Genomic DNA, 23,052 nt, shown 5'->3' with positions numbered 1-23,052 from the left:
AGGTGCGACCTCTTCTGCCTCCTTCTTTTGCTGTTTATCATCATAGCTCGTGTTTTTTAAAAATAAATTGTTAGACTATTCTCTGCAGCTTATTTCCGCATTTCATCGAGCAGATGTTGGAGACCGATATATGTATGGCTGAGCAGCACCATGTCATCAGCATACATAAGGTTTGTCATTGGTTTACTGCCGAGCTTGGGTGCGTGTGTATTGTTGATGTTGAGAGCTTGAGGGAGGTCGACCATGTAAAGGTGGAACAGAGTGGGTGCCTGCATGCAACCCTGCTTCAGGCCTTTAGTTGTGGAGACTTTACTAGAAAGGTGAGTTCCCCTTCACAGTTTCACCTGCACCCAGGTGCCAGTGTGTAGAAGCAGCAGGATGTCCAGGATGTCCTGAGGGATTCCCCAGTGTGCCAACTTCCCCCAAAGTTTCCCCCTCTCAACATTACCGAATGCCACATGAAAGTCAATGAAGCATAGATGTAGTTGCAAGTTGACTATTTCGGACGCATCGATAAGAAGAGAGAGTGCAAGGATATTTGTTGTCATACCAGACATCTTGCAGAAGCCGGTCTGATTTGGCGGGATTATTTTGTTGGCATCTGCCTAGGCTATGAGATCCTCCAAGATGGTGCCTGCAAAATACTTTGACTCAGTGTCGATCAGGGCAACTAGGTGGTAGGTGTTGGGCTGAGCCTTGTCGCTGCTCATAGATCGGTGGGATCGTTGAGCCATTCCATGATTCGGGTATTCTGCCTTGTGACCAGATTTCCAAAAATAGGGGTTGCAGGAAGTTTGCCCAGTTGACCGGTTTGTGTTTGAACAGGGCCGGTGGGATTCCATATGGGCCCGGAGCCCCCTCTCTTCTCCCTTTTGCAAATTGCTTCTTGATTACCGATGGGGGTGGGTCACTAGGCTCGCACCCTGATGATTTTACTGGATTTTGCATGTTTAACACTGGTAACGTCTTGGAGCCAGCTCCCGGGCTAATGCATGGCATCCGTCCATTAGGGTCCATTGGGCAGGTGTCCCCAACATCGTTGATAAAATGCTTGAAACAAAAATTTAAGGCCAAATTTCCTCCGAGATGTGAGACGAGATTCCCTCATGGTGTGGGCGGAATATAGCATTCACCTTTTCCAGAAACTGGTGCTGTCATTGTGGTTAGCATCATGAAGCAGCTTTGCTCAAATTTCGTCTTCTTGATCTTTCTTTATTTCCCAGATCAATTTCCTCAGAAGCTTCCCTTGGTCTTGCAAGAGTGTGCGAGTGCTTATGTCCCCTGGGAGTCCTCTCAGGCATCTTAGGATGGAGTTTATTGACTTCTTCAGCATTTTTTGATGGTCCCTTTGAGCTGTGGGTATCCTGTCTTGGGTCGGTTGTCCGGCAAGAGTCTGCTTTCAGAGGTGTTGTTCCCTCTGAGGCTTAAGAGCTTTGCGGTAAAGTGTTCCCAATGCATTATTCTGTCACTTGTGCCTGTTGCTGTTGATCGAAAAAGCGTAATCGCTATTTTTGAAAAAGACTCCATAGTTCATTACTGCGCATTTGATCCTCCTTAAATTTGAGGTGTAGGTAGGCATCAAAGCTAGTTCTTGTAGGATAGCGAAGATTGCAGTGGTTGACAGTAGGATTTCTTGCGTGCAGTGGTCACTATCCCACTTGTCTCCCATTTGAAATCCTTGGATGACGGGGAATAATGAGAAGCTTGTGAACGTGTAGTCTAAGATTGAACATGATGAGTTGGTGTAATGTAAGGGAACAGGGGGAGTCTTTTGGAATCTGCCATTGAGAGCCCTGAGGTATAGATGTTCTAGATCTTCCAAAAGGCGGTTTTCTTGTGGCTCTTGCTTGCAATTTGTGAAGCACATTGTGGCCGAATGCTGCAGAGTGAAGTGAGGATGGCGGTCTCGTCACCACCTGATGTGCCAAGAAGATGTTGATTTAGATCCCCGGTTACGACAAACTATGGGGTTTCCATTTCTATTATGAAGCTAGAGACTTTGTCTATTAGGCTCTCTGAATCTTTGGTTTTCTGTTTTGGGTTGATATAAGTGTTGACTAGGAACACTTCATCTTGCCCTCCGTAGAGAGAGAGAGAGAGCACAATCTTCACAGTGAAGGTAACTGGTGCAGGGGAGCCGACCAGGGCCGCTGATGTGACTCTCGGTGTGGATACGTAGGTCGCCAACCCTCCCGCGAGATGTTCACATTTTTTACCCATTATGGCTGGAGTGGAGAAACACATAAAGCCTTGGATATGATGCTGTAGGGTGAGCCATGTTTTCTGCAGCATAATTATGTCGAAAGATGAAGATATTGTAAGAAGCTCTGATTGATGTCGACAAGCCGTTTATATTCAACGAGCAAGGGCGGAGAGGGTTGGGGTCTGCGCTGTCCCCAACCCTCTCTGCCTAAGCTCCACATCCAAAAAAGGCCCCACATCCAAAAATGATACACGCTATGCCCGTCAGAATTCATCCATTACTGTCATCCATATGCCATGGGCAACTCTTAAATCAAAATTACCTATAGCATGTCAGGGCCAGCATTAGTTTTATGGTTCTTTTCTCCATTATGCCACAGTTGTCATCCCTTAGGACAAGAATTATCTCTAACGTGCCAGCACCTGCATTTTTCCAAAGGTACCCCACATGGCAAAAATGACCTCTAGTATGCCGTTAGCTGTATTTTGCCTAGGGTGCCCAAAAAAAAATATTTTCCTACCTTCTTCAGATGTCAGCGGAAACCTGTTCCTGATGCTCCATTTTTATTAAACTAATGATGAATAACAGACTATTTTTCACTATTAGTGCAATGACAAAATAGACAGAAAACCCAAGAGAGTGGAGCTCTATAGATCCTAAAACGTGCTGCCCGTGTTTTTGGCGTTGAGTTATCCACCTCTGAGGCCAAGGGTGATGCCAGGTGTCACAGCTCCGACCCCAAAATAACCTCCATGCCTTTCTGCTTGACCACCACGGACAATAAAATCCAGGGTTGCTCTTGGTGAATCATTTTGTTGGTCAGCGTGAGCTTCTTGTATTGTCTCTTCTGTTGTCTAATTCTGTACTCCATAGCCTCCTTTGAAGTGGGGGTTTAAGGATTTGCCTTACAGATCTCCTCTCCTTGGACTTACTTGGTTAAAGTTTCTTCATATGTTTATTCCTAAAAGTATCCTGGGGCGATGGTGCTTTTTATGGCATTTATTCCGCCCCATTGCTTGATCAAATAATTTCAAGCCAAAATTAGTTAAACTGCTCCAACACATTACATTTTCTTCAGAGTTGTTAAAAGACCATTCAAGAACGGCAGAGTATTCTCCAGCATAATCAAGTTCCCAGATTTTATGCAAATTTACTATTATTGTTTTATTCCATTTAAATATTCTTTCATGTTTTATATCTAATGCCGCATTTGGCGCAGCAGTTCTCGTTTGGGGAAACAAGTAATTTAAACGACTGTAGTGATTTTATATGTGTAATAATCTCTTGATTGTGGTAAACAGCTCCACAGAATTTGTTTGATAATTTTCTTGCAGAGAAGTCTGGCAATAATGACCTGATGAAATAAAACAGCACACGCAGATTAAGGCCTTCGCACCATAGGTCTGATGGCACAGCTAATTATCGTGAATCCAAAACGAAACGACCACGCAATTACTAAGCGTATTACAGTAGCATATCTGTTTAGAGTTTAGTGCTGGTTCAGTTGTTAGGTTAATGAAACCTACGCAGCAACAAAGAGCGGGCATTCTTTAATGAACTCTCTTGGTCCTGTTGGGTAAACATTATTTGATCTATGGCGCTTTGCCATGCATTTTTCCAGGTTAAAAAAGAGGACATTATGTTCGGCTTCCGTAAGAAGTCTGACTCGCAGACATGCTCTTTTGTCCCACTCTGCCAACCAGGATGGGTTACATTGGAAACATTGTAAAACACCAACTCACAAAGTTGGGGCACTCCCTCATTGGCGTCTCCAGGGCTGAGACAATTGAATGAAAATGAGGTGGTTATTTGTAACATAACGATATTCGATGCGATATTATGATTACTGGATGGCTCCTCGTCCTCAGGAATGCTTCTGCTGCCGTCCAGGGTTCTTCTCTTACAAATCGTTATTGTTAGGTGTCTTAGTTTTCCAGAATCACTCTCAACCAGGACTACTTAACCAAGAAGGCAGGGTTGTCCAATCAAGGTCCAGGATTACGGCAGCACGGTCTGGTTGACATGGAGTCATGTGGTGACCTCCAACAAACTGGAGAAGAGAAGCTTAGTGGCCTTTGTTTATGTCTCGTTCACAGACACACATTTCAAGACTCACCCAGGAGGGCCATTATTCAATGACCTTTTAGCCCAGAAACAGGGTTTCATAAAGCTCTAGTCTACCCGAACCTTCTTCCAATCGACAGCAGCTGGTTTACAGTGATGGTTCTCTCGATGTGAAGTTACCATAGTGCCTCCTCACACTCTCACTTAAATTAACCCATTGGCACTGGTGGCCCTCGCAGGGCAGTACCCGCAGCCGGTGCTGCACTTGTTTGAGGCAGGGTGCATCATAGCGGTGGTATAAGTGCATCAACCGAGATCACACATCCCCTCCACCCCAAAATGGTGGGCTGGAGAAGAGGGGGTGAAAGGCCATTGTTTTTCTTTTGACTCTGTCTCTTGAACAGTCAAACCTGCTGATGCTTGAATTTTTCCAGTAAATAGGTCCTTTCAGCTGGTTATCCAAGGAGTGTTACTGCTAGCTCATTTACAGGAGGTGCTGCCATAAACATCTCATAGGCTCTCACTGCTCTCACACACTGGGCTCTTTAACCCATCCTTACCTACAACAAAAAAAGACAGGAAACCAGATACTTAATTTTATTTGGCATTTCACAATTCTGTGTTTTGACAGTCAGGAACAGGATACCACCATGTATATTTTTCTGCCAACAGCATGTTTTGCTTTTAACAGTTTCATTTTAGGATCAAAGCCCAAGCATGCTAAGTGCTGTTGGCTAAAATGGCCGAAGTGGCCAGAGGTGTTATACATGACATTGAACTACTTGTCAGCTGTCTTTTAGAATTTTGAAAGTCGCCTACTCCATTTCAAAAACTGTTTGTTTCACACATGACACCAAAAGTAAACTCTGCTCACATATTTTTTGAGGGTGCACACTTTCACTCACATCATGGATTAAAACAAGAATTGGCAATATGGATCTTTTTTATTATGAGGTGTGGAAAGTTTTAAACGGAATTTCACAACACAATAAAGGCACACCATGTACAGCTGCAACAGAGCCATCCTTAACACAAATAATAAGTTGAGGACAGGTGGCAGCAGCAGAGAGAACATCACACGATTCTCTCTCATATACAGAACAGATACAACACAGGTAGAATGAGTGAGAAGCAATAAAGGGCTGCTGTATAATTTTCGTATACAGATATAAAGAAGCATGAAGTACAACCCTGCAACAAATAGCCAAACCTGCTGTGCAATCCATATACAATGATGAATGCTCAGCTACCTAATGTGCAATACTTTATCTGTGGCTTCCATATATTGCACTGGGCAGCCTTCAAGAGTACTTGTGTCCGCTGGATGTACAGTCTATGAAATTGGGGTTCCCATGTTTGGGTGAGGTTATGTCACTTATGTCGACATTTATGTTCTTCCTTTGTTAAACTGTCAGACCTATATTAAATGTATGTGGGTGAGATAAAAATGTTTGTTTATTAGTTTTCTTGCTACCACATGATAAAAAACAAGAGTGGGGAACAACAGATCATACTTCTATTTTTCATCAACATATTATGGTGTTTGAATTTTGCCCCTTTGGGCTCAGGTGTCTTCTACAAAAAGACATCAAATATTGTGAAAAAATCCCTGCTTTATAGGGCATGTTCACCAGCCTCAGAAGAGGAGGGGCAAAGGGGCAGGCCTTGCACCGGACTGTTTACAAGGTTGTCAGTATACAACATGTTTCCCCAGGCAAATCACTGTAATCACATCCTGCACTATGAAACAGACCATGCCTATGTTGCCGTGACACATTCCCAACTGATTGATTGTGAATGGCGGGAATGCGTAGGCTTTGAGACCGTACACTATATGCCTATCACCAAAGCATCTCCTGCCTCGCTGCAAGCACCAATAGGGCAGTGTTAGTCAGGTGGTGACCTCTGGGTCACAAAATACCCTGCAACCCGATCAGGGTTGCATCCACCTCGAAAAGCGGTAAGCTTTCGGGTCAGCCTGGACCTCCTGCTCTTGTGCAACTTATTTATAGCTAAGCTGCGAACATTTAATTTAAAAAGTGTAGTTTAGAATGGGAACCAAGTAATGTGGTGTGCCAATTCCTTTTGATACATGGGCATTCGCATTTATCTACAAGAATTTACCTCTTCAACGGAAACTTAGGCAGAATGAGGACTGCTATACGTGCTCAGCTCACCTTTTAGGGTACCCTCCTGCTGTCTGTCACTAGTAGGATCTCTCTCACCAAAATGGTGATGCTTCCTTGGCTCCTTTATTACTTCACTAACCTGCCCCTCTATGTCCGCCCTCCTTTCTTTAATGGATTAGAGAGATTTGTCAGAGATTTTATCTTGAGCATCTCCCGCCATCGTGTTTCCATTAAAAAGCTTTACTTACCCACAGATCAGGGCGGCATCGCAGCTCTTACCTTAGAACATTACTATCTTGCTGCACTATGACAATGGACTGCCAGTTGGCTGGCCTCTCGCAAGCTCACTAACACAGCCCCACTAAGCCCACCCCATCACTCCTTTCCCTACTTCACTTGTTTCATTTTTGCTCGAAGCATGGGGCCATAGATTCCTTGTTGCTCAAAGTAGCATACAAATGCTATTGCAGAAGTCTTTTTTATCACTCGATCCACAATACCACATGCACCAGCTATACCTCTTCAGGGAACACCCGGAGGGCTGCAGGTCACCACGACGGCCGAGCTGCACAACTGGGAGGAGGTGGGCATTCACGATACTGGAGATCTTTTATGGGATGGGGCCCTCATACCATACACTGTGCTTGTCTTGGAGGAGGAGCTACACTGGGTCACTTCCTACTACACTGTTCTCTTATAACGGCCCTAGAGGATCGCTGGGGAGACTTAACCATTGAGCCCTCCACACATCTCAGGACTCAGTACCTGCATGTAATGGGTTCCAGGGCACACCACATATCGGTGGTTCGCCGCCACCATTAGACAACACGCTGCAATTTCGTTAGAACCTCTGCAGCTACATTGGGAGACAGACTTAAACATCCCTTCACTGACTCTGAATGGGCAGCAGCCTTAGAGAGTCCCACTCGTATACCCCCAATCAGCGCTTCTGCCAGATCCAATTTTTTTCATAAACAGAGCTTATCTTACCCCTGCTAAAATCAATAGGTACTTTCAGCGCAAAGACACTGCCTGCCCTTGTTGCCAGATGGTTGACGCAGACCTTTTACATATGCTGTGGCACTGTCCCTCCCTTAGTAGATACTGGAGCACAGTGGTTGGCGTCCTAACCCACTGCACTTTTGCGACATTCCCTTTCACTGGGAAACCTAAATTCTGCACCTCTTTGTCAGAAGTAAAAAACACAAGGTCACATCCCACTTTCTGGATCTGAGCGTGGCAACTGCTAAGCGACTGATCACTAGGAGATGGAAATCCCCTGAAGCCCCCTCATGCCTTTGTATGGCATCGCTCTTTACTGACATGGGCCAAAGCGAGAGCATTGCCGTACATAGGGAGGATTTGCTAGGTCTCTGCAAACTCCATCTGGCTGCCAGTTGGGACACAATATTAGTGGACCTGCTGGGAGATAGTGGCATGGATTCAGTGGTTTCATCCCTAGATGAGGAGCCGGCCATTGAGGCGACATAAATTAGGGGTTCCCATCCATCCCTTCAGATCCAGGGTGTATCACCACTAATGGCCTCTCTCACAATCAGTCAGCGGTTATACATATATCACATGCATCACTCATTTGCTAACATGGAAAGTGCTTACGAGGGGGGATTAGGGCAGGTGGGCATAGCACCGGCATACCACTAATAGTCCTATATTATGTTTCAATTTTTTTGTCGCTGGAGTCCTCTGGCTTTTGCATCTCCCCCAAGACTATTTAGTTGTGGCACCTATTGAAGTTTCAAGATACATTTTGTTAATAACTTTGCTTCACCCAATGAAAAGATACAATGACAGGGTGATTGGATGTCACCCTAATTAAACCACATAGCATATTGTGGTCCCGGATAGTCACTATACTGTTATTCGACTCTGTGGGGTAAGATTCATGGATGGTTTTGAGACTGTAGGACATGTGTGATTTTTATGTATGTGTGAATGAATGAGTATGAATGTGTTTGAGAGTATGAGTGGGTTTTAGTATGAGTGTTGCGCCTGAGTTTTTTCTTGATTACAGTGTAATATTATCAAATATTAATCAAATGTGTATGGATTATGTATTTTGCTATCTTGAGAATTGTTATATTGTATGTGTCACTGTAAAAATGTAAAGTGTCGTTTGGATTTTTTTACTTTAGCACCTTAGACTGTACCACTGGTCTGAGTGGACTTTATTAAAATTGTTGAGCCACACCCTTTCTGCTGTGACAATTTTATTAATGACAACAATGGCAAGTCAGTTGTCTTGTTTCCTCCTATGAGAGTCTTTTATTTTTATAGATGGAGCAACATTATAGACAATTAGGTTGTTGTACAGTGTGCATCCTGAACTATTTCACACTGCTCTCAAATGTGGTGATCATCGAAAAAGAGACACAGAGGAGAAAAGTAATTGGCTACAATCATACTCTTTGGTCACGCTTGGACCTGGATGTAAACCAGGTTCCTGATCAGACATTGTGCAAATAATATCCTGGATCGATATCACATTATTTCTCCCTTCTGCCCTAATGAAAATATTGTTCGTGACCCAAGAGACAAATTAGCTGTATTATGACTCTTACACAAGGCCCTTACAGTTTTCATTAATTAAGCAATATTATGGTCTAATAAACCATACACAAGAGGTATTTGTACAGTTCACAACCAGAACTAAAGTATTTCAATTTGCTCCCAAATGTGATGATTACTGAAAAGAAGGAACACAGTTTGGTCAATTGAAACTAGGGTCTCTGGATCATGGCTCCACAACTGGTTTTGCCCAGGGTCCAATAAACTCTTCTGGCTGGCCTGGGGATTTATTGCAAGGGCATTCAAATTATGAATGTACATCGATACTTCGCATACCATTACTACGCATGATTTTAGTGTGATGTTTTTACTTAGCATAAATTATTACTTTGCAAGTTTTAACTGCGCATGCATTTATAACTCAAATGGTTATAAATGAACTATGGTTCATGCTAATTAAAAACATCACACTAAAATCATGCTTACACTACACTACCTTACACTACTTAAACACCACTACACTACCCTAAACCCTAATACACTACCCCCTAAACGACCTTCCCCCTTCCTGGACCCTACACTCTAACACTACACTTCACGACCCCCCCCCGACTCTGCCCTAAACCCTAAAACACTACCCAACACTACACAAACACCACACCACTACCCTAAACCCTAAACCACTACCCCTGCACTACTCTCACCCTTCCCGCAGTCTGCTCCCTCCACTACAACACTACCCTGCACGACACCCCAAAACTACCCTAAACCCTAACAGCCAGATTCATCAATGTCAAATTCTGCGATTCCTAAATTGCGAGAAAAAGCGAATCGCAATTAAGAAATCGCAGAATGGCATTCATGATTATTTGAGAGAAAAAAGGGCGATTCGCAATCGGCCGCAATCGCCGATTGCGAGTCCCCGAAAATCAGTAAATATTCGCATAATCGGCCGATACCCGTGTTGAAATTGCGATCTCGCAATTACCGAAATCGCAAATTGCAATCTCGCTAACTCCGAGATCGCAAAAACAGGAAGTCGCATCCTGACCAGAGTGATGACATCACAACCAGGAAGTAGGCTGGTTCCACCCTTATTCAGCAGTGAGAGCCTGAACTGGAAGCAGCAATAGCAGAGCTCCCCTCCAGTGTGCCTACAGGAGTAAACCAGGAGACACCCCAGTGGCAAGCATGTCACAGGAAGCTGCAGGTGGATCTTCCAGTGGGAGAAAGAGGAAAATACAATTTTCAGAGCAAGAGCTCAAATTTTTGATTGAAGGAGTCTGCACGGACTACAATCGGCTCTTCGGTAAAGACTCCAGAAGGGTGCCCGAGGCCGATAAAAGGCGGTTATGGTTGCGCATCCGCGCTAAAGTAAACTCTGTGGGGGTGACCCAGCGCTCCGTGGACGAGCTAAAAAAACTCTGGTATGACCTCAGAGGGCGGTCAAAGGAGAAGATTGCGGAGAGGCTGGGGGAGCGTGTGGCGACAGGTGGAGGGGAGCCCACTGTCCCACCGAACACACCACTGGAGGACCGAGTGGAGGACACCATAAATCCGCAGGCATGCATGGGTGTGACCCAGCTGGACTCCTCCCGACACACCCAAGACACACCAGGTAAGTGCCATGCGACTGCGACCTCCTGTCCCCTAACAATGTCCATGACTCCAGAGCATCCCATATCAAACCCCAGTCATGCAACCAAAGCACACCACTAAAGCGCTATTGCATTGTGGGACATGTAGTCTGACCACAATTACCATCTTGCCCCATTAAGCCAGACATGTTTAGTGAGAGTCAATCCTGCAGCAAGTCAGGGAATGGTAGTCTGCATGCATGTAGGAAGCCCAAATGTGTAAGAAACATGTCAGTAATCAACGTCCACTTTACATCACAGGTGGCGCAGAAGTCCCCAGCACAGACAGCGATGCCCTGGTAATTGAGGACATCACGGAGGACACAGAGGGAGACACACATCTATCCCCACAGCCCGGACCATCAGGGCAAGCTGCCGCACCAGCGGTCATTACACCACCTGCCCCTGTGGCCAGTGCCACCCCTGTGCAACCAGGCGCTGCAGTACCACTGCGCGTCACACAACCACCAGTGGGGCTTGCCACTACAGCAGCAGTTCGCCAACCAACCCGCCGCCCTGCGGCTGTGAGGAGCCAGACAAGCGGACTGCTGAGGGAGCAGCGCACTAATAATTCCCGCGCTGGCAGGGGACAAAACGTGCGACCAGGTGGGCTCTCCATTGAGCGCCGTATGCTACATGTGCAAAAGAACCAGGCCCGTCATCTTGCGGCTATCCACCTCCAACTGAACAAGACCGCCCGAAATGTAGCACAAATGTCAGACCGCATGGAGAGGATGACAGCTGCTATGGAGGCCAACACACAGGCCATGTGCAGCCAGCGGGATCTCAACCGCTGCAGGCACCGCCAGCTGCTGACCCGCCTGTCAGCTTACACGCGGTCCAACTATAAAATTGGTAACGTGACCTCCCAGCTCTCGCGACGCTCCTTGGCCATGCAGGTCCAAATGGTCCAGTGCTGCCAGGACGTCGCAAGAGCTCTGGAGCATGTGTCAACAGCAGTGCAGGGCATGCGGGCTACCGACCATGGCCAGGCGGGGGGGCTGACGACACTAGTGAGGCTACATCCAGCCATACCAGCCAGTCCATTCCACCGGTGGTAGCACCCCGCCACAGCAGCAGGCCCTCTGCTGCCTCACGGCCTAATCAGGAGGAGAATGGAGAAAGGAGGTTGGGAGCATCTGCCCGGAGGCGGCATTGAACAATAGAACATTTACATGAGGGGCCATGCTGCTGCTACAAGCATGCCCTCCTGAAGAACAGACATATGACGCAATATGTCATTCATGTACCAGTTTGCAGAATGCCCAATTTATTGTGCTATAACAATTACAAATATTCTGACTAACTTAATCTGACTCATGTCTTTTTTAATGTTGTCATGCATGAGTTAAGTAATGGGTGTGGGGAGTGGGTGCACTAGAAATAGTTCATGCAGATTTGGTTGCGGCGCCTGTGTCCTTCAGCAGGATTCTCACCGCGTGCGTGACGCACATGTGCAGGTGGTCGGTTGTCCCCTTCCGACTCACTGCCAGAGATGTCTACAGGTATCCTGCGCTTGGTAGCAATGTTGTGGAGGATTGCACACACGGCCACGATGCGGCAGCAGAACTCTGGCTCGTATTTGATGGCCCCACCAGTCTTGTGCAGTATGCGGAATCTGCTCTTCAAAAGGCCAAATGTCCTCTCAATGCAATTTCTTGTGCGTATGTGTGCTGCATTGTAACGCCGTTGCTGTGGTGTTGCAGGGTTGAGGTATGGTGTGAGGAGGTACTCACCGAGAGCGTAGCCGCTGTCACCTGAATGATAGGAGCAGAGGGTGAGTGCCTGTGCTGCGCAGCTACATTATCACAGTGTAATATTGTGGGGCATGTGTACTTACCCAGTAAGTGTCCTTCACCAAAGTCTCCCCTGGCCAGTCGTGTGTGAATGCCACTGTGTCAGAATATGAAGGAGTCATGTGTGCTCCCCGGGTACTGTGTCACTATGTCCGTGATAATTGTCTTTGCATTGCACACCATCTGGATATTGAGGGAGTGGTAGGACTTGCGGTTGCGATACATGTATTCCGTTTGTGCTGGTGGGCAGATGTGAATGTGGGTACAGTCAATGCATCCTATTATATGTGGAAATTGTGCTGCATTGTAAAATTGCAGCTTGGTGTCATTCAAGTCCTGTTGGCTGGTGGGGAATGAGATGTAGTGGTGTAGCCGGGTCAGCATGGCCTCCAGGAAACTCCTTAGGCAGCGGGACATGGTGGGCTGGGAAATCCCCCCTGCGACAGCGACTATCCCCTGGAAGCTTCCGGAGGCCAGTAGGTGCAGGCTGCACAATACCTGCACATGGGTGGGAACGGCATTGGTCCTCCTTGTTGGGTGCTGCATCAGGGGGTCTAGGTCCCGGATCAGCTTGATGATCATTGCCCCATTTAGGCGGTACTTCGCGTAAATTTTCTCCCTGGTTTGGCCCATAAGGGTGACCCACACATGGAATATCCGCTCCTGGATCCTACGTCTGTTCCGTGCTGCTCGCTGTAGCCTTTGCCGCCTGATCACCATGTAGAGTCCTGGCATTGTGAGAGTCCTCAGGCTCCAGCTGCATGTCCTTAAGTGTGTTTGGTCAGGCCTGCACCTGTTGGTAGTTTGCTAACGTTTTTTTTTTTTTTTTTTTCCTTACTGGTTACCACCTGGTTTGGGTTCTCCTTAAATTGCGCATCGCAAACAGCGATTTTCGGGTTTTTCGCAGTAAGCGATTTTTCATGAATGGTGATTGCAAATATTTTGCGAGTTCTCAAATGAATTCGCAGAATCCATGGTTTCTCGCTATTTCAGAATCGCAAATGGGCTTGTTCCAGGATTCTGCGATTTTATTTGCGGAATCGCAAATTTTATTTTGCGAATTCGCTATTTTGTTTTTTTCACTATCATGAATCCCTTTCTTTGAAATTACGATCGCAATTGCTAATTTGCAGCTATTGCGATCACAATTTGGCTTCATGAATCTAGCTGTAAAACACTACCCTACATTACACAAACACCACAACACTATCATAAACCCTAAAACACTAACCCCTGCACGACTCTCACCCTTCCCCAGTCCACTCCCTACACTACAACACTAACCTGCACGACATCCCAACACCACCCTAAACCCAAAAACACTACCCTACACTACACACACACCACAACACTACCCTAAAACACTACCCCCTGCACAACCCTCCCCCGACCCCCAGTCCTGTCCCTACACCCAAACACTACCCTGCACGACACCCTGATACTACCCTACACCCTAAAACACTACCCTACACTACACTAACACCACAACACTACCCTAAACGCTAAAACACTGCCCCAGCACAACCCTGCCCCTACTCCCAGTCCGGTCCGTACACTGAAACACTACCCTGCATGACCCCCGACACTACCCTAATCCCTAAAACACTACCCTACACTACACATACACCACATCACTACTCCCCAACACTACCCTTCGTGACCCCCAACACTACCCTAAACTCAAATACACTACTCTACATTACTCAAACACAACCATACAACCTAAAAGCCTACCCCAGCACAACCCAAAAAAACTACACTTGCCTCTCTCTCCTCCGTTGTTCGTCTCTTCTCCGGCTTCCAGCGGCTTCCAGCGACACCAGATCTGCAAGTCTTTGTTTGGAAACGGAAGCGCCTTTCAAACAACGATGTGGATAGCGCACACCATTACAACGCATGCGTACAATAGTACGCGTTGTAACATCGCAAGCGTAGTAACTCTTGTGAAGTAATGGTATGCGCACTAGCAGCCGCGCACTAAAGGTTGTTTACCTCAAATTATACTTTTTTTTTTTTTTAAAGACTCGGCTCTTCATCCTATAGCTACACCTGAAAAGAAACAGTGCAATCATCTCTTTTTCAGAAGAAGGATAGCTATGGCATCATAAGCACAAGCAGATACAAATTGGGCAACAACAGTGCAATCTTTGGTTCCTCATAATAGGGACAGCATGGCAATAGCAAAGCAAGCTTCTCTCTCTCACAGAAGACAATAAGTGCAATCCTCCTTATCCTCGGAACAGAACCAACATCAGTGTTCTTCCAGCTTTCATCTCTTACAGGACATGAATGGTTTAAGCATGAGTGACATCAGACATCTGGAGCAGATGCTTAAATTGCTGAGAGGAATGTGTAGGTGGATGAGTGCATGAATATGTGAGTTAAGCCTCCATTCTCGCTAAGGTAATATTTCACATCAGCACCCTGAAAACCCGGCTGCTGTCACTCCGAGACCTGTTTTACATGTGAAAGTATGCCAAAGAGTACTAGAGGAGTACAACATGACATGCTCTAATACGCCTTGGTGAATATGGCCTCTACAGTATAGGCAGCACCACCCATGACTGTTCTGCTGCTTGAACCTTCTCTACGCACTCCGGTCCATGTTCAGCATGGGAGTATTCTCTAGCTGGGTCACGCTCTACAAGGGAAACATCCTTTACGATGCAACTTTTACCACGCAGTGCCTTTACAACGCAGGTTTTTCAACGCAAGTCATTACAACGAATTGCGCTGGGGGGCGCTCTAGGATAGGTAATAGTTTAATTTACTATCCAACACCTTCCCTACTATCCACGGGGACTGGAGTTGGAATAGTAAATTAAACTATTCACTATCCAGCACCCCCCAACGCAAGTCGTTGTAACGAATTGCGTTGATAAACCTGCGTTGTAAAAGCATGCGTGGTAAAAGCATGCGTTGTAACAACGTACATCCCTCTACAAACACCCATATGTGGGTGCCTTGAGTAAAAAGACAGGGCCTGCCACCTTCAGCAAGCGGCGTCTCTTCATCCACGTGACTTATGAAAACCACCCCATTTTAAGCCGATGGTGATTGGGCTCTAAGAAAGCTGCTGCATATGTGCTGCTCTGACAAGTATTGCCTTTTAAGTGTGGGAATCTTGTTGTCGTGACACAGGATATTTTAGTATTCTGCTGATTTTATTGCAGGTTATAAGTGCAGTCACGCATGATGGGATGTTAATTACGACCGCTTCTATTGCTCTGCGAAGAGTAGACCCCTCTGGCCCTTGAAGAACCATGTTGCTGTAAAAGGTAGCAGGTATTATGTGTTAGCTCTGAATGGGCGCAGGGTAGCACTAACATTTGGCGCGTGGAATTGCTTTAAGCATGATCTCTCCATAAACTTTTCATACAAAAAGTTTTCCTCATTAGAAATGTTAAAAGCATGCAAATACATGCAAATGGAAAGAATAATACAAAAGGTACTGGAATGAGATGCATGGCAGGTGTGCCTCATCACCTGCTAATCTCAGAAAGGCTTCTTTTATTCATGCCTAGTTCGTCTTTCCGCTTTGGAAATTACACCACCTGAGAATGTCGAAAAATCTAGAGCAAACAAAAGGCGACGCAGACGCGGGCCCCACACCTCATCGGATGGAACGACTGTCATGAATGTCGTTGCAAAGCGCATCTTAAAGTGCACAGACACGACAGATGGATACACAGGTGCAGAGGATTCCAATATTCAGGTAAATATTTATTACCTTGACGAGGGAGTAAGCATCAAATCTGCATAGATTGGGGTTACAACAGAATTAATAAAATGGAATATTTGCAGGCTGTCCCTGGGGCATGGAGATAGCCAGCAGGCCATTTCACCTCACATGTGTTTACAGACTGCTTAGCGCGTGCAGACATCTGGAGCATCAGCGCGGAATAGAGGGTGAGTGGCTGAGTGCGCGAGGCCTTCCGGGAGACACAACATGAAACCTCTGCCTGTTGTGGATTGTGAGCCACTGCTCAGAACATTTATTTTTGTCATTATACCCTGATCCACATCCGCTGTTTAATCAGGAAGAGAACATTTCACATGAACCAAATAATCCATGCGCACCAAACCGACTGAAAAATTAGGTTCTGGTCGAGAAGCTCAGAAATTTACATTGATCCAATGTTGTCTTACCTCTTAAGCTACCTATGATGTATTATTGTATATGTCCAAAATCCGCCAAAAAGCACCCAAGTTATGAATGTGTCACATGATATATTAATACAGAACCAAATTTTAGAGGTGGGCGTGCCAAAAAATAACAGGGATATTAGAGCAAGAGCCGAGCAAAGCTTTTGGCATGGATCTGAGTGGCCGAGCCCTGAAAATATTTGCTATGCAAATCTTAAAACAAATACCACGTAAGTTATTATACAGTCTGTTTAAAGTTTAAAAAGTGTATTGCTTTAACATGTACAAGCTTTACCCTTAATAGGGCACATTACAGTTTGCACAGAGAATTACTTTTTGAAAGTGATACTTTTGGGCAACTGGTAGTCTGAACGCACATATTTGAAAGTGCTTTCTTACTCGATTTTGAAGAAAAAAAAGTTTTGGTGGAGTAAAATATTTGCCTAAAATCAAATAATTTTAGCAGAGAAGCCGCAATTTTTCTAGATTATCTGATTTCACTGTAAATGGACATCGGTTTGTCTTTCTTCATGTGAAGACTTTGGGGCAGATTTATGAAGGCCTTGCGCCACCGGTGCGTCACTTTTTCCCATGTTAAAAATGACGCACCGGCGGCGCAAGGCCTTCATAAATCTGCCCCTTTGATTTTATCTTACACAAGATGACATATGTTGGTGCTCAGAATCGCAAGGTGTGAGCCGACGCCGAACCTCGAACCTATTTCCTTAGTTCCACAGTCAGCGAAATGACGGTAATGCCTCATCGTAAATAGAGGGAAGCACACAGAAGCCACAGGACAGCTTGTCTCACTATGCTCTTGAGGTTCCAAAAGGAACTCGAGCTGAGCCAGAACCAGGCTTCAGGCTCGAGCCTGGCCCGAGCTTTCAGTGGCTCGCCCACCTCCACCAAATTTTACATTTAGAAAGATAAGTTCAATTACTTAAATCTGCTATGGTGAGTGAGCAATTAATCTCTGATTGCTGTGGTGTTGGTTTTTATTGAGTGTAAGAATTATCACATCCAAGAAGGGGAACTCTTAATCAGGCCCGAAGAAACAGTAAACTCACTTCTTCTCTTTCACCCTCACTGAAAAAGAAATCCTCCCAGACTCGCTCATTCTCTGGAAATGCTCAACTCACATTGATCTTTGTTGCAATCCTTCATTTTCCTGCTTCAAATGGGACCTTGAATATCTACTGCTCAACAAAAAACTGCAAAATGCACCTCAACCCAGCTGTGTCCCCAAAGATCACACCCAAACCAACGTGACCAGCTGCATAAGCCCATTGATCGTTTCAGCTTTCTACAAGGTCATTACGCCATTAACTTATGCTGGTCTGATGTCTGCATATTGTAACTACCTTGACTGCATAACAACTTTCTTTGTCTGTATATATGTATTTACATCAATCAAATGATCTTGCATTATATGTAAAGTGCTCTGATACTTTTGGGTCTAGTTAGCGCTATAACATTTTTATAAATAAATAAATAAGAAATAAAGCGCTGTATAACGTTTTGTATTAAGAGCAATGTGTTAAAATGTTCAATCTATAATTGTCACTGACTGTTAAACTCTTTTGCTTATATTTTTTGTATCTATGTTACCCTGTGCAGAATTTCTAGAACACAGGAGATACAAATGATTAGATTAATTTTCTGGTTAATGAGTAGAAATTTGGAAGTAAATGTGTTGGCACCCATAGCTGATGGATATCTTTGGAACCAAAGCTCACACCACTTTTAGACCACTACACAAACCACCTATCTCCCATTCCACCTCAGCCACTGAAGACAATGAAGCAAACAGAGGGTGTCGTTTCATTATCCTCATCCTCCATTTGTCTACAGGGCAATTTCACATCTGACTGACAAGGACCAACTCTGTTGGCTCACTTTATGTTTTTGGAATGACAACCTGGTGAAAATTACCAACAGTTATATACTCACCTCTATGAAATTTGATAATATTTTTACTGTCCGTATTTTAAAGAAAAATTAGTGTCTAATGTGCAAATCCATGGCATTGCTAATTTTCATATCTTTTTATGGTGTGTTGTATACTTTTTGAAGTTTTGAAACACAACTCCTGTAAATAAATATTATCTTCTTTGGGTCAATTTCAGTCGTGCTCATCTGGAGATTGAGAAAACATCTAAGGGTTGGATTAATGCTAACATCGTACAGTTTGTAAACTATTTGATCGTGAAGAGCTTATATGAATACTGCATTTTCAATGGAAATGCAATATTACACACTACGGATTTGCAGGTTTGTGAAATTAGGTCCCGAACATTGTTGTGCTTAATCATTTGGCTGCCAGAGAGGAGTTTTCCAAGCGCATTCCGCGCTTTCACATCGGACCTTTAGACCTTTGGACTGCTGCTGGTTTCCCCCCGGTGCCGCCGCAGTTGACATCGCGAGCGGCCGCCGAGCGGGGGAAACCGGACCTCACATCCCAGAAGCCCTGTGGACCACGCCCCCACTTTAACACGTGATCCGGGGGGATCAAAAGACCGCGAGAACTGCGGCAGAGCGGGTCCCGAACATTGTTGTGCTTAATCATTTGGCTGCCAGAGAGGAGTTTTCCAAGCGCATTCCGCGCTTTCACATCGGACCTTTGGACCTTTGGACTGCTGCTGGTTTCCCCCCGCTGCCGCCGCAGTTGACATCGCGAGCGGCCGCCGAGCGGGGGAAACCGGACCACACATCCCAGAAGCCCTGTGGACCACGCCCCCACTTTAACACGTGATCCGGGGGGATCAAAAGACCGCGAGAACTGCGGCAGAGCGGGTCCCGAACATTGTTGTGCTTAATCATTTGGCTGCCAGCGAGGAGTTTTCCAAGCGCATTCCACGCTTTCACATCGGACCTTTGGACCTTTGGACTGCTGCTGGTTTCCCCCCGCTGCCGCCGCAGTTGACATCGCGAGCGGCCGCCGAGTGGGGGAAACCGGACCATACATCCCAGAAGCCCTGTGGACCACACCCCCACTTTAACACGTGATCCGGGGGGATCAAAAGACCGCGAGAACTCCCGCGTCGCGGGACGCGCGCGGGCGACGCCGGGCTGAGCCTGGGCAGAGGGCGGGCCGTCTTAGGCCGTCAGAGGCCGGAGGAGGCTGGGTTGGGCCCGAAACCTTGTCCTTTTTGCCTGCCGTATCCTGGACCGGTAGGCTTCCTTGTATGACTCATTTAATATTTCTCTTCATGACACTCTCAGCTTGACCATAGGAGCAGTATTCCTGACTTATTACCTGTGATATTATGCCTAGTGAAACCAGAAGTAAGGCTGCTGCTGGAGGGGCAAAGTTGATTGGGACCCTTGATGATTTCATCATACGCACAAAAACACTGATAGACCAGGGAATTGTGCTAATGGAGAGAAGGGTGTCTCAAGATATAGCATTTGCTAAGAGGTCCTCTATGGGCCATATTGCTGAGGCCCGTAGCCCTGAAAACGCTGTGGGCCAGACCACCTCTGAGCAGATACTTGTAGAGGTTCATAATAATATGACTACCCAGTCAGAACTCGGGGACTCTCTTTCTTCTGACTCCCAGCATTTGGCACCATCCGGGAATATCTTGATTTCTACGCTAATAGATCCCCAGGTGGAAAAAAGTAATATTGCGCTACAAGGGGAAAGGGAGGGAGCAATCCCTAAAAATAGGCATACTAAAAACATTCCCATCATTAAAAAGAAAAATGCGACACCTGTACATAAATTGGGACCCGTTAACAGCACAGAGCAAACAAGGGGAGCTTCTAGAGAGGATTCTAGGAAAGAAGCAGTTGGTTTACCAACGATGCCTTTGATTATTGCTGACTCTACCCTAGATGATACTCTGGCGGATATTTTTAATAATAGCTCCACACCCAATAGTACAGCTACTAATATAGATAGGGAAGATCCTAATATAGATAGGGAAGATCCCTTCATACTGACACTAAAAACCCTTATTAAATCTTTGCTGTCTCCTTTGGAAAATAAGCTTCTGGCAATATAAATACAATTAAATGTTATCCACAAGGATATAGAGGCCCTGCGCCCGACTCAGACTAAAAAACTAGCACATCCAACCCCTCCTTTAAATAAGCTACAAATAACAAATAAATCTCTAGCTGCAGTCACTAAATCTGCCCCTAAAACTCCTCTGTTAAAGCCTTGCCCCCTTGCGAAAAGCAAAAACTCAATTAAACCTACTCCACCTATTGAGGTTAATGAAAACAAAGCAGTTACCTCAAATACCCCTACCCACACTGCTGAGAAACCCACCCAAGACAAAAGGGAAAAACGCAGAGGGATTAATTTACCACCAGATGCTTGCCCTTACGTGGTAATCTTAACTGGAGTCCCCGAACTAGCTGCCCAGGTTACAGAATCATTCTGGGCACTTAAAAATAAAGTGTTCCACTGGTTGAATTCTAACCACCCTCTCCCACCGAATGTAACCAGTAATATTTTAATGGTGCAGCGGGTCCCCTGGGTGGGGAAAACTACAAAAAGACTTCAAGGAGACTGTGTGGTGGTAACTTTTGATGATCCCAGGTCAGTGGATTATATTTGCCAAAGGGCCAAGAGAAATAATGGAATTACAATTACAAGACCACTCTCTTTTTTCTATATGCCAGCACAGACCACAGATAACAGATGGAGTTTAATGAGGGGCCCTAATCATCCTCGGGGGGGGGGGGGGGGGTCACGAAATGCGTCGGGATCCAGCCCACAATATTTGGGGAGAAGAGGTAAATGATGATTGGACTACAGTTCAACGCAGGAGGGGGGGAACACATTATCCAGTTTCGACACACAGAATGGAGGGACCCACAATACGTTCCATTTTCTATCCCCTGCTTCAATCGGTTTAGCGATTTGGAGGCAGTAGACTGACAGTTAGATAATCAGGCACTAGAATCAACCTCATTCTCATCCACCCTAAGTAAGTCACCGGAAAGCGCTGGGAATATTGTATCACCTGAAAAATCTACCGGACCAGATACCAGGACTAATGGTAATACTGACTGAAACAATGACATATGTACCTCAATGTTCTGGAACGTGGCAGGATTGAAAACAAAAATTACTAATCCTTCCTGGGAGACTGTTACTAATGATATGGACATTATGGCTCTCCAAGAAACCTGGGCTACAGAGCAGATACATTTAAATGGTTATAGAACATTTTGTACCCCAGCAGTAGGTGCTACACATGGTAGACCGAAGGGTGGCTTGATTACGTACCTCTCAAATGGTTTAGGGTATGAGAGGGTACGTTTTTACTCCAAGTGTGATTTTTACCATAAATTAGCAGTAGATACTAAAACTGGAATGTGTCTTGTAATTATAAACTTCTATAATAATATTCCAGGCAATATGTCACAAAATATTTTGAAAATGCTAGCTAATGATTTGCAACGCTAATTAGACAGCAATGGAAAGGAAGTAATGATTTTATGGGGGGGTGATTTTAATTGTCCATTATGCACAAAAGGTTGTAAAGGCATTTGTGGTTTAATGTTGGAGCAGGACATTAATTTACCACATTTTAAACACACAGAGACTGGGGACTCATTGAATGAATTATTGTTTGATTATGATTTGGGTTTTGTCAACGAAATGATTCAGCAACCAGTACCTTTTCAACCAACCTTTATTGGGAGGGGAGCATCCACTACCATAGACTTTAGCCTTTGCTCAAATGGTTATGGTCATAAGATAGGTAGCTTTAAAATTCTGGATGCACCAATGAGTGACCACCTACCGCAAATATTAGAAGACCCCATTGTAAGGCTCAAGGTCACCTATGTTGTTCTGGGGTCGAAACGTCAAACTATTTCTTTGTGAATAATATTGTTGATGTATATATTGTCACTCCCTTTCCGCCCTCATTTAACCCTCACTTTGCACACACGTTCTTCCTTTTTCCCTTCTACACATTCGGGGCACTTTTGTGTACATATGTTCTAGATGTTTTGCTGGATTTTGAGCTTTCAGATTGATGCTCAATATGAATAAATAATATTGAGCAGAATTTCATAGTGCAAGTAATGTAATGGATGCTGCTGCATAAATATTTGTGCCCTTTGAAATTGCCCTACTGGGACCATCTATCTTCTGTATTGCATTGATTATGGGCAGCCAGTGAAGTTCATGCAAATAAGATGATACTGGTAGATGTGCTGGAAGCTTCAAGACTAGACGAGCAACTGTATTTTGAACTATGTTAAGGCACCCTAATAAGGTATGCTGGCAGGCCCAGAAACAGGCTGTTTGCATAGCCACATTTAGAAGTCATCAGAGAATGCACAATGATTTTGTGGGTATCCTCTGACACCAAATACAACACCCCTCTTAAAGATTTGAGTGTTGCAAAACAACTAGTAGACATTGCTTTGACTTGGGGTTCAAAAGAGAGATCAAATCAAATTTGATACCCAGATTTCTCACAGTTGAAGAGGGAGAAGAAGGGGGCCCTAGCTCGGAATGCCACCAATCGCATGAATTCAGGCAACATCTAGTTTCAAAAAAAGAACCTCCGTTTTATTGGAGT

This window comes from Lissotriton helveticus, chromosome 4_1 (assembly GCF_964261635.1).
Source record: "Lissotriton helveticus chromosome 4_1, aLisHel1.1, whole genome shotgun sequence".
Classification (NCBI taxonomy): domain Eukaryota; kingdom Metazoa; phylum Chordata; class Amphibia; order Caudata; family Salamandridae; genus Lissotriton; species Lissotriton helveticus.
This window is presented reverse-complemented; position numbering follows the sequence as displayed.